The following is a 15516-nucleotide window of genomic DNA, read 5'->3' on the forward strand; positions in this document are numbered from 1 at the left end:
TGGTACCAAGTTCATACCAAGTCTGGCTCCTGAATAACTCCAGTGGAGGCACTGTGAACAACTATATCCATAAAAATGTTGTGCAAATTGATCACATTGTGCCTCTCCCATTTTACTAGCCAGATTATAACAGGCTTCTAACAACTCTCAAAGGCTATACTGGGCAACACCAAAGTATGTAATGGTGGGTGCAAAGATTTTTTTACTAGGGAAGTCTCTAATGTGGACTTTTAACATAAATGTTAGGTTGTATTTTGCCCAAATTTTCCACTGTCTAGCCACTGTCCTGCTCATTTAACAACATTAACTCCTCAGAAAACCAAGATAAGAAAGAAAGAAAGAAAGAAAGAAAGAAAGAAAGAGGGTTGTTAGGTACTAATAGCAACTTCCTTCCTGCTGCAAAAAAAGCTTCCATTTTCCTGAAGTCAGGTCTGCTTCTATACTGGCACCAAACCAGTGGAGGATTGTGAGGGTGTACATGATAAGGATAGGACATTCTCTGTGGTGGCATCTTACTTCTGGAACTCATAGACTCAGGGAATTGTAGAGTTGGAAGGGACCAAAAGGTTCATCTAGTCCAGCCCTTTGCAATGCAGGAATCTTTTGCCCAACCCACAACCCAGAGATGTCTCATGCTCAACCAACTGAGCCCTCGTTAAGTTTATTTAGTCCCTTACCTCCCTGGCTTCAGAAAGATTGCTATTACAGTTTTGTTTAGATGTGGGTTTTTTTGCTGCCAGTGTTTTGTACATGTTGCTGAAAACTTTAGTAAGGTTGTTTGTAAACTGATTTTATTGTGCTTGTTTTATTATGTTGTGAGTTGCTTTGGGGGCCCATATGAGCGTATAAATATTAAAAAATATGATTCCCTATCATTAACATACTAACATGCACAACTAGCTTCTGAACAGCTTTTCACTTTGTGACTGTCCCAACTTCTTTTTGAGAGTTGCAAATCATGAGGGAGCAGTTAATTCCGCCTGAAGCAGCATTACCTAATTCCTGATATTTATATTACCCCGTGGCTACAAGGATCTTGTGGAAGAAAGGAATAGCTCCACAGAAAGAAGCAGTTGCATCCCATATAACCTTTTTTCCGCTCATCAACTTTTATAACAGTCTTGGTCTGCACTTTGAACTGCTTGAATCAGAATGAAGATATATAAAGAAGGTAGCAAATCTAGAATTATGAAGTACTTTCACATTCTGTACAGTAACAGAATTGTAATACTCAGATGCAAGCATTCTTGGATGCAGTGGCGTAGCGTGGGTTGTCAGCACCCGGGGCAAGGCAAGTAATTTGCGCCCCCTAACCCGTGGATTTGGGCCCCCTAACCCTAACCCCCAGATGTTGCGCCCGGTGCGGCCGGCCCCCCCTGCACTCCCCACGCTACGCCACTGCTTGGATGACACAGATTATTTAGATCCTTTCCAGTCAGTTCAGGCCAATGGGATTGAATGCCCTGATGGATGACCTTTTCAGAGTGCGGTATACATACATATACATATACATATACATATACATATACATATACATATACACATACATACACATACACATACATATACTGAATATGCTGAAGAGAAGCAATGAGAAACAATGGTAGGTTGTGCCTGTGGATTTAGGGTGGAGCCTCCTTTCTCAGTACATCTGCCTCTTCTCTGCCACTGTTGCCAGCTGCTGCTCTTTTGCCTCATCATTGCTACCGCTGACTTTCTAGACCAGGCAAATTCGTCCTCCAGATGTTTTGGGACTACAACTCCCATCATCCCTAGCTAACAGGACTAGTGGTCAGGGATGATGGGAGTTGTAGTCCCAAAACATCTGGCGGGCCGAGTTTGCCTATGCCTGGCCTAGACAGTCACACTTCCTCACCACAGCTGTTGTTTACTTCTTCATTCCCCCAGAGCCACAACAAGAAGCAGAGGTAAGGAGGAACCAATCCAAGAAGCTGTTGTTGCGGGGGGCCTTCTGGAGTGCGGACCCTCAGCAGGTGTCCAAACGTGCCAACCCTCAAAACTCCTGAATTATATTGTAGGATACAAAAATAATTTTTGCAATGCTTTTTGAACCTTGAAAAAATTTCTACACTACCATCCTTATCCGGTTGTGTACTTATGTAGCTGCAGTTGTTCCATCACTCATGCAGCTATGTTAGAAAGGTGGGGGTTGCTAAAATCAGAGTTGTTTTTTTTAATGGTTGGGAAGGGAGCAGATCTGAATCCACATTTTCCCACTTTGTCTCCCAGAGAGCAGGCTGGATTTTCTAATGGGACTTTGCAGCCCTGACATCTGGATTGGTGGCAGATGGCATCTTAGCACCCAACTCTGTGCATGGTTCCTTATCCAGCTAGGATATGAACTCCTTAAATGCATTTGGGTGAGAATCCATAGTTTTCAGCCTAAGCGGTGTGCTGAGACAGACACTTCAGTGGTGGAACCCCAAAACAAAGTGCCTCTATGGGCGCCTTGCCTGCCTGCCCCACCACCACTGAAGGAGAAGCGGTGATGGCTTCCAGCAATATCTCACGAGATATTGTGTGCTCTGTGAGATCTCATGAGATCTCACCAGAACCTGCCACTGTCATTGCTGCTTGGTGGGAGGCTTAGGTGGTGCTGGGGCAACACTTTTCCATTTCGCCTCAAGCGACTTAGTGGGACAGGCTGCCATTCCCCTCACAGAGTTATCATTCACAGAAACTCTTGACAAACTAAAGTGACCAGAATTCGGTGGTGGGGTTGAGAATGTGCTTTGAATGTTCTTTAAAGGTATAGTATGTACACAGCCATGTTCATTAGTTTTAGTTGGCCTATTCTGAGTAAAGGGACGCGGGTGGCGCTGTGGGTTAAACCACAGAGCCTAGGACTTGCTGATCAGAAGGTTGGTGGTTCAAATCCCTGTGATGGGGTGAGCTCCCGTTGCTCGGTCCCAGCTCCTGCCAACCTAACAGTTTGAAAGTACGTCAAAGTGCAAGTAGATAAATAGGTACCGCTCTGGCGGGAAGGTAAACGGTGTTTCCATGTGCTTCTCTGGTTCGCCAGAAGCGGATTAGTCATGCTGGCCACATGACCTGGAAGCTGTACGCCGGCTCCCTCGGCCAATAAAGCGAGATGAGCGCCGCAACCCCAGAGTTGGCCACGACTGGACCTAATGGTCAGGGGTCCCTTTACCTTTACCTATGCTGAGTAAACTTGGTTGAATACCTCACTAAGAATCAACTCTATCCACAATTCAAATATTGTTGGACCACAACTCCCATCATCCCTGATAACTGGTCATGATAGTCAGGGTGATGGGAAATGGGAGTGAGAGTACACAAGATTCTCATCCTAACACTAGATCACAGTGCATAATGGCAAGTAGTAGGGAACAGTCCATGGCAGGAACTAAATAACCCTAGCCTCAAGTCTAATAGGGAGTCAGTGTGGTACAGTGGTTAAGAGCGGTAGACTCATAATCTGGGGAACCGGGTTCATGTCTCTGCTCCTCCACATGCAGCTGCTGGGTGACCTTGGGCCAGTCACACTTCTCTGAAGTCTCTCAGCCCCACTCACCTCACAGAGTGTTTGTTTTGGGGGAGGAAGGGAAAGGAGAATGTTAGCCACTTTGAGACTCCTTCGGGTAGTGATGAAGCGGGATATCAAATCCAAACTCTTCTAATAGATTTTCTCTGTGTGTGGAAATCTCACACTTTTATTTTGTGTTTAAAGACTTAAAACAGTAAGAAGAAACAAGCAGATCCAGTTCATATTTTTTCTTACATAGAACTCCTACTTTTCTGGCTTTTACTTGCTACATTTTTATTAAAACTTGTCCGCACCTTATGATATCCAGGAAACTGGTTCAACGGTAAAGGTAAAGGACCTCTGACAGTTAGGTCCAGTCGTGGACAACTCTGAGGTTGAGGCGCTCGTCTCTCTTTACAGGCCAAGAGAGCTGGCATTTGTCCGCAGACAGTTTTTCCGGGTCATGTGGCCAGCGTGACTAAGCCGCTTCTGGTGCAACGGAACACCAACACCAGAGCAGTGCACGGAAGTGCCGTTTACCTTCCCGCCAGAGTGGTACCTATTTATCTACTTGCACTTTTTGGCATGCTTTCAAACTGCTAAGCTGGCAGGAGCTGGGACCAAGCAACAGGAGCTCACCCCGTTGCAGGGATTCGAACCGCCAACCTTCTAATCGGCAAGCCCAAGAGGCTCACTGGTTTAGACTGCGCCCCTTTTTTGGTTCAACAATAGGTGAACATTAATTATCATGCATAAATAATAATTAATGAAGGAGCAAAGTGGTTCATTTTTAAGAGTCAGATTCACATGATTAGCATGATCTTTATTGGGTTGCCTCCTACAGAAAGTGAAACTTTGGCATTAATGGACCATTTGATTTAATCATGTCAATTCATCAGAATGGATCTAGTCTATGACTAACATTGGATACAACCCACTGTTGTCTCAGTTTCCTATGAAAAGAAGAAGGAGCAGGAGGAGGAGTTTGGATTTGATATCCCGCTTTATCACTACCCGAAGGAGTCTCAAAGCGGCTAACATTCTCCTTTCCCTTCCTCCCCCACAACAAACACTCTGAGGTGAGTGGGGCTGAGAGACTTCAAAGAAGTGTGACTAGCCCAAGGTCACCCAGCAGCTGCATGTGGAGAAGCGGAGACGCGAACCTGGTTCCCCAGATTACGAATCTACTGCTCTTAACCACTATACCACACTGGCTCTCTTCTTAGGATATTTGAATATAAAATGTCTGACCCTTAAAGAAATAAATCAGCCTGAAGGGGAAATCCAGTGATGACTTATGTTTGGCTGTTTTAGCAGTGTTGCAACAAACCTTTAATGAAATCATTTCCTTGTTAAAGAGAATAGTAGCAATTATTAGCTCAGTTGATGTGTAGCTATACTCTGAACCAACTATGTCAGCTCTGCACCTTATACCTGATATGCACTAGTATAATGGGATTAGAACCGACAGACAATGTAGCAGAACTGGCGTGTCTCTTGCTTCAGACAGGATGCTGCTATTGCTATACTGCCACAAACCAGTGTATTGCCACAGCTGGGCAGCACAAAGAATCATGATGAAAGAGTTTATCAGACATGTTTCTTCCATGATATGTCTGGTCCTTGACATTATGCAAACACAGATCTTGAAACAGTGCTGGAGTACCACTGTTAAAATCACTGCAAGAGATTCTTCTCTGTAATGAAGCTATTACTATAAGAACTGGCTTTACCTGTTTAATTAGCATTGGTTACCCAAAGGGAAGCTAAGGACGAGTTCTGTAAAGATGCAGAATGTTTTCTGCTAGAGACCAGCCTCTCTCAGAATGACGAATTCCCTGGGTTCCTTGAAGGGGAGGGAGAACACATGATAGTAAAAATACTTAAAAACTGATTTGTACAGATACTAAGATTTTAGGTATGCACAGGCGGCCTTCCAACCGTAATTACAGTAGAGGGTAGACCATTAGGGCATATAGGGCACTGCCCCACCTATCTCACCTGCTGTTTTATTTACAAGCAGTCCAAGGTCTGGGTGGAATAAAATTAGAATTAATCAGCTCTTCCATCCGTCATTGGCTCTGGCTCCGCCTACTGTTGACCTCCCTACATTCCTTCCTACCAGCCCCATTGGGCACCACTGCTAATGAGGGTAAAGAAGCCCTGAAAGCATTTTAGTAATGCTACTGTATTTTTAAAGTAAACAAATGGCACAGTGTAGCCAAATGCTTAGCTGGCTTTTTTATGTATAAAGATTTATAGACCACCCAACTCTAATTATTCTATGATTCTATAATCATGGACCTCTCTAAGCTTTAGGGATGCATAGTGCATACCATAGTGCAAATGTTCAAAAAAACAGTGGGGCACTGTTGCTGTTTCCTGCTTAAATAAACCTTTCTAACAGCCCTATAGTCATGCAAGAGCTCATCCATGATCCTGCACAAGCCCTGCCCCTTTCTTTTTAATGTGACTTGCCCCAAATTGAGTCCTGGTGAAGTTTGCCCTTTCTTTAACTTTTAGCGAAACTAGTCTGCTCCCTGGCCTGCTGACCAACAACAGAAAGTAATGGCATGCAAAAGACAAGTTTTTGTTAGTCACACCCTTTTCCTGCATTTCCCTTGATGGTGCAATGGGGAGTCACAGAGAGTGGTTCTGTCACTCTTGAGAACCTGTCTGCTGTGTAAAGAGCATTGTCAATGACTCATTATTTACTAAGCATATGTGTATCCTGCCTTCCCTCCAAGGCAATTATTCCATTTTATTCTCACAACAACCCTGTGAGGTAGGTTAGGCTGAAAGGTGGAAGAACTGACTTGGAGTCTCATGGATGAGCATAAGATTTTGAAACCCAGGTCACCCTGGTCCAAACACAACACTCTACCAACTATATATTCAGGGATTGTTCAGTCTTTTAATGTTGAGCTAAAAGGCTTTTTCCAGATCCTGATTGACAGGACATACACTTAACTCAGAATCAAGGTTCCAGTCTTACAGGTTTTAAGCCTTAAACTATTCCCTACTTTGAAGTGTCTTCTGCATTCCTCCTCAGTTGCTGCCCGTTTACAATACGTAAGTGTTCTAGGTGAGCCAATACCATGCAGATGTAGGTGAGGTTTCAGTATCCTGGGAATTACTCCCAGTTAATAGAAATTCAACTTGGCATTACAAAGAATGAGTTTACAAACCAGTCCTCATCCCATTAGTAAAACAATGATTTTCTTTTAATGTTTGCTTTATTTTACTTCAGGCTCTTGAGCTATCATCTTGGTCACCACATCATTAGCTCTGTTTTGCAAACTTCAGATGATTACAAATGGCGTCAAGCTCTGTTCCAGGAAGCATATTACAAGGCCATGTGATGCTTGCCCTCTCATTTCCTATACATTTTTATATTCACAGACTTGGTTGGCAGCTCTTGGCTGGCAGAAATAACCACTAGACTCATTGCAGCCTGTATGTTCATTTTTAGGCTGAGGATGTTGGCGAGGTTTCCAAATGCTCAGATGCTAATTAGGAAAATTAGAATCTAGTCCTTATTGAGAGTTTCAGTAATTCAGCAGAATAGTTCTCTGTGAGCTATAATTAAATTCAGGAACCTCTGTCAAGGGAGAGCAAAAACAAAGAGGGGTGGATACTTATTTTGTCAATTGTTTTCTTCTCCAAGTCTGCTGTACATTGGATTTGCCAATTCTTCCTGCTCTGACACACAGTCAACCAAAACAACAAGCAAGCTAACACTACTGGAAAGAAGCAGCCTGGATGAGGCCTAGCTGGTAGAGCAGTGTACATTTGTCAAAATACTCTACAATAAAAATATTATTTTTCTGTTGCCTGAGTTTGAATATATTATATCAGAGACTGCAATGCTGTGTCTGAGTCTGGGACTGGTATGCTGAGTTTATTGAGACGGAAGTAGGCTGTATGCAAGACCCTTCTAAACCCTGGATGCAGAAAGTGTTAAAATATAAGCCAGAGTGTTTGTTGTGGGGGAGAAAGGGAAAGGAGAACGTTAGCCGCTTTGAGACTCCTTAGGGTAGTGATAAAGCAGGATATCAAATCCAAACTCCTCTTCTTCTGTGTTGAGGTGACAGCCATTAAGAAAGACAAAGGAAAGGGGCTCTGTGTGAGATGACAAATGGATGGGTCCCTTCCCCCAGTCAGCTTGCAAAGCCCTCAGTCAGTTAGAAGGACAAAGCCAGAGTTTAGTGTTGAAAGTTGAAAGTTGGAGTGATATCACCTACAAGGAAAGCAGCAAGCTGGAGAGAGAGTCAGAACAATATTTGAGAGCAGTGTTTGATTTCTATTTGAATCCAAGGCTGCAGCTAGGGACAAGCAAGACCCTTGGGTGTTAATGCTGTGAACCCCTCCACTGTAGGCTCAAGTTGTATATTTTTGTAAATAAACCATATATCATAAAGACACCACAGTCTCCACTGGGCCACATTCCAAAAGGAAACATGAGTCCTGGGTAATTGCTTGGAACCCCTGGAATCTTGCACTGCTTAGAGATTGCCACGGCAGGCAATAGTATCTTTGTGTCTGAGGCTAGTAAATTACCACAAGCTTCTTTGAGAGAAGGTAGAGAAGGGAAGAGGTTTGTGCAACATCAGTTCTTGTGATTGGCAGACAATATGAACCCTCCAGATTGCCTGGACTGGCTGTAAATATCAGATGCCTGACTATTATTTTGGCCAGTCAGCAGAGCCAGACTTTCAGAGTCTGCTTTCAGGGTGTGAGTGTAATCTCTCTTCTCAGAAACCCTGAGCTAAAAAACAAAACCAAAAGCGAAACATCCTCCACATTTATATTTCACTGCTGAGATTTTTTTAAAAATACTAAACAGTTTATAACTGCTGTGGGAGAAAAATAATACTATTTGTATATTGTTGGTAGTGACTCATTGGCATGTTATCCTTGCTAAACTTCACAAAAATTATGTGAAATGCAGAACCATTACTATTGCTACTATGATTTTACAGGCAAGATAAGGTGTGTCAGGGTGAGATAATATGACTTACCCAAGGACACCCAGAAGTTTCCTCAATATAGGAAAGAAGCCACAAGTAAAAGCATCTAAAGCAGGAGTTCAGAACCTCAGGCCCACAAGCTGAATGTGGCCCCCACAGGCCCTTCTAGTGCATAGGACTCTTCCAGGGCTCTGCCCCCTTCCTAGACCACATACGACCACATCCCTCACTGGCCTTGTTTTCGAACCACCCTCATGTGCTTGACTAGAATCTATCCTTGATAATGTTTCTTACTTGCCTTTTGGGAGGGTTTGAATGTAGTCTACTCTGTACAAAGGTAAGAGTCATAGCTTTTGCTCTACCCACTTTTTCATCTGTCCCACCACTGGCACGTAGCCTCTGAACAAAAAGAATGCCGTCTTTGAGCAGAATAAGGTTCCTTACTCCTGATCTAAAAGGTGGAGATCAAAATAGGACTCCATCCAATGGAACAGATTGCTGAGAGGTTGAGATTTAAGTAGCTCAAATGGGATCTGAACCCAACAAATCCACTGAACGAAACCACATACAGAGTTTTGTAGTCCAACCCCATGTCAGTGCCCAGCACAGAGGAGCAAATGCTGGAACCCATTCAGGGTTAGTGCCATCATTTCTTTTAATTTGTTTAAATTAGTCCCCCCCCCCCAAGCTGGACAGTTACCATCCATAGGGTAATAAAGATGGTGATATTGTAGCTGTTTTAGCTCAACTGTTCCAGGGTAAGCTGCTGCCCGACTCTGTCCCTGCCTTGTTAAGCCAAACTGCCAGACTCTCACTAGAGAGGCACTGAGAAAAGTGGTAGCAGGAATCCTGCTTTTCAAGGTAAGCCACCGATAGTGCTGCTGGGGACCCAAAAGGCAGCCTGCTTAGGGTTTCCTCAAACCTGGAACCAGCCTTGTTCATAGCAATAAAACTACATTGCAATGCAAAATGTTAACTATGTATCCAGTCTTTAGATCATTTTGACATTCAGTCCTTGAACTACTACTAATTGTGTATATACCAACTTCATATAAATAATTAGTCTCAGGCCTATGTCCATTGATGAGGTTAGACCAGGGGCACCGACTCCTAGGGGCTGAACCCCTTTGAGCCCCCTCAATGTTTGTCTGGGTGCAATGCCCAAACATGGCGCTGTTGTGCATGATGTTGAGGCTTTGCACGATTGCACGAGCCAGGAATGTGGTGGCTCCTCCTCTTGCTGCTGCAGAGGGGAAGCAGCCCATGGCAGTGGCAGGAGGAGGCGGAGGAGCTGCCGGTTATGGAAGCCAAGCTGCTGTGCAACGCCTGGACGTGACATGTGACACTGTCGCATCAGACGTCTGAGCGTCACACACAATATCTGGGTGTGGTGTTGTGCACGATGTCAGCCCCTCTACCCCAATATTTTTCCAGAGTCAGCACGCCTGCGTTAGACTAGTTCAGTAGTAGCAGATACCTTCAAGGAATTGCCAATGTGGTGCCCTTAGGCACCAGTGTGCCTGCCACTACCTCCCATGGCACCTGCAAAAGGCCTCAGTAAATACCCCTTCAAAAATCCACAATGTATGCGAGGATGTTTGCTCTTCCAGCTCTGTTTCTGTTTGCACTGACTGGGTCTCTCCTACACTGAACACCTGCCTTAAACATTTCATGTGATTCCAGTACTGAACACCCACTCACCTTCTGAATAATGGAGAGGTGCAAAGAGCTTCTCTCTGTTAGTGAGTGTAGTAATGGCTGATGTAGGTTCTTTCACCCACACTGATGCATACACATACCATTTTGTGGGCCTGTCCCTTTCTACTCTTTTAGATCTGACAGCCTTTTTGTGCTATGCTACACCTCTACAGCAGCCATTTTGTGCTATGCTGTGCCCATGTGGCAGCCATTTTGTGCTATGCCATGCTCCATGGCAGCCATTTTGTGTTATGCCACAATTCACTGGCCCACACAAAAAGATGGTTGACCCCTGTCTTATTGGCAGAAGGTCCCAGGTTTAATTCTTGGCATCTCCTATTTAAAATAAAAGGATTAGGTAACAGGTGATTTGAAATAGCTCTGCTCAAGGCTGGAGAACCCTTGCATGTCAGATTTGGCCATTCTGTGGTAGATGGACCAACAGTTTGACCTGGGATAAGGCAATAATGCTGTTTTCCATCAAGACAGTGGTGGTCAGTGTATTGCAGTACCAGGAGTGTTGTTTTGAGGTGTGAGAGACCCACATTCAAATATCTACTTAGCTCTGTGGTCCTGGGCAAGTTTCATTTTCCTCAATTTCAACTGGCTTACAGGGCTGTTGTGGAGATAAATGATGTGGAATTTCTAAGGCACATTGAAGAGTTATCTAGAAATGGTTAATAAAAAAGGCTGAAAAACTGATTCCTGACTGGAAAAGATTCAGTTGACTTGCAATAATATTGATGTAAAAGCCATATATCCTTCCAGCCTTCAATCTGCAGTAGTGTAACACAATGTTCCTGCACATTTTAATGTCAAAGAGCAGAAGCCTATCAACACACTTGATTTAATTACATTTTTGTCACCTAGCATGATGTCATAGCAGCTTAAGATGGAAAAATGTATTCTCAGGTAATACAGCTTTAAAGTATTAATCTAAGAATGCACATTATAATGCATGGGTTACTGCAACCCTTCGGTGAAAGGTGCTGCTGAACACTTGTAAGGACAAGGAGTCCACAAACAGTGCTCAGGATGGGGATCATTTATGTCATGCTGGACTGTGGAGATGCTTGGAGCATGTCCGAAATGTGGTGTGATGACAGGAATGTCTCAGCTTCCCAACTCCAAGATTAGGAGGACTAGCCTGTGCAGCGCTGTGCTGTGGAGGTGCTCCAAGTGCCTCAGAGGCGGAGGAGCATGTCAGGGATGAGCTCCAGCCCTCCTTCAGAGTTTGGAGCTAGAAAGGGAGGTAGACAACTGTAAGTAACCTTAGAGATGCCACCTTAGAGATGCCATGTCTATTCCACCATAAACCAAATAAGATTTATAGTGTTTACATGTAAAAATATTTCAAAGGTACTTAAGATAACGTCTCCTGACTAATATCTAAACAGGTAGTCCTGTTAGTCTGTTGCCGCTAAACAAAACAAAATTCTGTAGTCCTCATAGAGTTTGGTTATAATCTTAACTTTCCCAGGAGAAATCCCTGTTGGACTTAATAGGACTTACCTCTGAGTAGACATGTTTAGGATTGTGCAATTGCAGTTTTAAGCTGCAGTAAACACACAAGAGTGTAGTTACAAGGGCATAAACTCTATTAAACTATGAGAGACTTGCTTCTGAGTAAATATGTAGAGGATTGTATTGTTATTCATTTATTACTGTAAAAGCATTTTTGCATCTGAGGAAGTGGTCTGTAGACCACAAGAGTTTATGACATAATAAATGTTATCTCTAAACACACCAATCATTTCTTCTTTGAAATTGATCATAAATGCATTCATTGAAAAGGTGTGCAATTTGATGACTGTAAAAAATAAATTGGGGGGGGGCAGCTTGAATTAACATCTTTGCACATGAGGCTAATGGTTTAAATGCAGCAAAATAAAAGAGAGCTGCAGCTTCTTGAAGGCCCCCTGCACAGACAAGCCTAATTACAGTTGTGTCAGCCAGAGCTGTTTCTTAGCCTTTTTCCTTTTGCATTCCACATTCCTCGGTAGCTTTTTATTAGTGATGGTGGAAACCCACTTTGTAAAAACAGTATGCCTTCCATCTTGATCTACTTAGAAAGCCCACTGATTTCAGCGAAATTTGATTATGCTTAGGAGGAGAACGGCGGTCTTAGACTAGCTTGCTGCAGTCCCTGCTCTGCTTTTTATGCTCATAGTAAAGCTGTAGTAAAGAGTGAGATTTAAAAATAGAAGGATTCCTGTGGGAGGACATCCCACTACAGCTCTCAGGCTGCCTGTGAGTGGAGCTCCTTTCCTCCTATTGTCAGGCAACGTGATTTTCCTTTGCAGCCATCGAGGGGGTGCCTCTAGTCGAGATCCCCCTTCCGCAGGCAGACTTCTCTCCCAGTCTGCAGGCCCCTCGTTTCCTCCCCTTGGCTGACCTCTGCAGCGAAGCTGTCAAAAGCTCCTAGAGGCGTCTTTCCCGACTGCCTGGCAGCCAGTCATTCAGGAGAAAACCTGCCCCATATTAGAGTTCAGCGAGCCCATGACGTCACCCCCGAGGGCCTAGTTGCCATATATGGCTATCAGCTTGGGCGGAGCTTCCCGTTTCTTGGCTGCTCCGGGCCTACGGCTGCTGCTCCCGCGCAGGCGCCTTGTTAGCTCTGCAGCGAGCTGCCGCTTTGCCACACAGCGGGGAGAGGCCATGGCTGACAGACTCGCGGCCAGGCGAGCGTTCAACTTGAGTTTTGCCCTTGAAACTCAGGCTGTACAGTGTGAGGTTGCATGCGGCCTGCAACCTGAACGCTGTTATTAGGTTTCCCAGCAAAGGGCGAGAAGCTGGCTCGTTTTGCAGGAGCGGGAAAGGACCCATCACCAAAAGATTTCACCTCCATTTTTAGCAGAGAAATCTTCCCAGGGTGGAAGTTGCTTCTTCTGCGGCGATGCGGCCTCTTTCCTTTGAGCTATTAATAATTGAGAAAAGGAGTTTCCTTTTGTGCACTGGCCTCCAGAAGTCAAGTCAGTCAGCGCAGCCTCAGAGACAGATCTGTCACCACCAGAAATAGTGACAGCTGCCTGTTCCAGATGTGCGGGGCTGATTGCAATACAATGTATTTAAGCGCCGCAGGGGAAAATAAATAAACCCACGTGATGGTAGAATAAACATGAACGACGAGTTCAAATGCAAAAACAGGCTAGGATAGTGCAATCTGATCCTATGCATGTTTAGTTCAGTGAGGATTATTTCCTATGCAGTTAGTTGTGCCTAACCCCACATAGAACCTGGTGGTTACACACCTACCTATGGGTCTTTCCTCCGAATCAAGGAAGAATTAAAATTCCCAAATATTTTTTTCAGATGTGTGCAGATATGTTTAACCAGTAACTGCTGTTTTTCCTATGATTCATATATGTGTTTAGTTCTTTTCTGAACCAGTGGCAGTGAGTTCCACATATTAATTTCTTCCATCTAGTTTCTTTTAAACCTGATATGTTTATTTCATTTTGTAACCTCTATTTTTGTCAAGATCACTGGGTGATCTACAATATTTATATTAAAACAATCAAAACAGTCATAAAATAATTACACCAATCGCAACATCTGCATTCCTACAGCAAATGAAAGGTGAGGTCCAATGTAGTGCAAGCAAGCATACGTACATGCAATAGTGGTTTACTCTCCAGCTCTGCAACATCCCATGACTCCTAAATCTGTTCCAGAGGGTTGGGAGACATTCTCAAGCAAATTTGGGGTGTGTGAGGGGGCTGAAGGGGGGATAAAAGAAATTGGAGGTACTGTCAGGCAGCTGAATTTCTGTTGAGTGAGTGGACCTCATTGCATGTCATCCAGAACACTTAAATTTTAATTGGTCTCACCAAACAACTGCACTCAATTCCCCCCCCCCCCAGGCAAGGCCTGTTTGAAAAGGCAAGTCAGTGATGAAAACCCACTAGTGAAGGTGCCATATGTATCTTCAAGTGAAAGGACAAGAGACAATAAATGTGTCTGCAGCAGGTTGGAGCTGAAGAAGATTGATATATGCAGAGGTTTTCCTGCATGTATTTAGGTTCTAGTTCATTATGGAGTTTAATAGGCTAATCTCAACGCCCTGAATTACACTGGGTGGCATATTAGCAATTAGTGGAGGTCCCATGAGCCTGAGCTTTCTCATCGCTGGACTAGGGGGGAGGTTGCAAAGTCTTATAAGTCCACTGAATACAATCCTCTCCTTCTGATCCAAGTAGGTACAATAAGGTTGCCATACGTCCAGAATTTCCCGGACATAGCCACTATTTAAGGACATATATAAAAAATGGAAGGGGGGGGGAAATCATGAAGGAAGAGTATATACAAATAGCCAACAGTCGCCAGGGGGAAGGTCAGGCAGGCCAAAGCTCAGAATTAGCTCAGGCTTGTAAGAGAGGTTAAAAATAATAACAGTTTCCTCAGCTATGTTCAAAGTAAGATGAAGAATAAGCAAGTACAGCACAGTCGTACCTTGGATCCCGAATGCCCTGGAACTTGGACGTTTTGGCTTCCGAACGCCACAAACCCGGAAATGATTGTTCTGGTTTGTGAACATTCGTTTGGAACCTGAACATCTGATGGGGCTTCCACGGCTTCTGATTGGCTGCAGGAGCTTTCTGCAGCCAATCAGAAGCTGTGATTTGGTTTTCGAACATTTTTGAAGTTGTTTTGGAAGTCAACTTCCAAGGTACGACTGTAGTAGGTCCTCTGTGGGGAGAAGACTGAGAAATGTTGGTGGGTGACAGAGAGAAGGTAGAGAACTGTTTATCACCTACTTTGCCTCTCTCTCTCACCCAAATGGAAAGCAGTGGCCAACCTGGTGACAACAGAATAAACGATGCAAGGAGGGACTTGAAGCCCAAGCTATTAAAAGAGGTGGAAGACGTAGCTACTTTAAATGAATTCAAATCTCTAGGCCTAAGGCCTGATGAGTTGTGCCCTTGGGTACTAAATGAGATTGCTGATGTAATATCAGAGCCTCTGTAGAAATTTGAGAATTACTGGAGAACAGGTGAGGTCCCTGCAAACTGGAGGTGAGTGAATATTGTTCCCTTCTTCAAAAAAGGGAAAGAAGAAGACCCAGGTAACTACCAACAGCTTGACGTCAGCACCAGGAAATGTTTTAGAACAGATAATTAAATGGTTGGTCTGTGAGCACTTAGAAAATAATGCTGTGATTACTAAGACCCAGCATGTGTTTCTCAGAAACAACTAATGTCAGATGAATCTCATTTCATATTTTTTTTTATAGTGTTACAAGCTGGGTGGATCAGGGGAATGCTGTGGACGTAGTGTGTCTTGATTTCAGCAAGACGTTTAACCAAGTCCCCATGATATTCTTGCAGAGAAGCTGGTAAC

This window comes from Podarcis pityusensis (assembly GCF_964106645.2).
Source record: "Podarcis pityusensis genome assembly, chromosome: 3".
NCBI lineage: Eukaryota > Metazoa > Chordata > Lepidosauria > Squamata > Lacertidae > Podarcis > Podarcis pityusensis.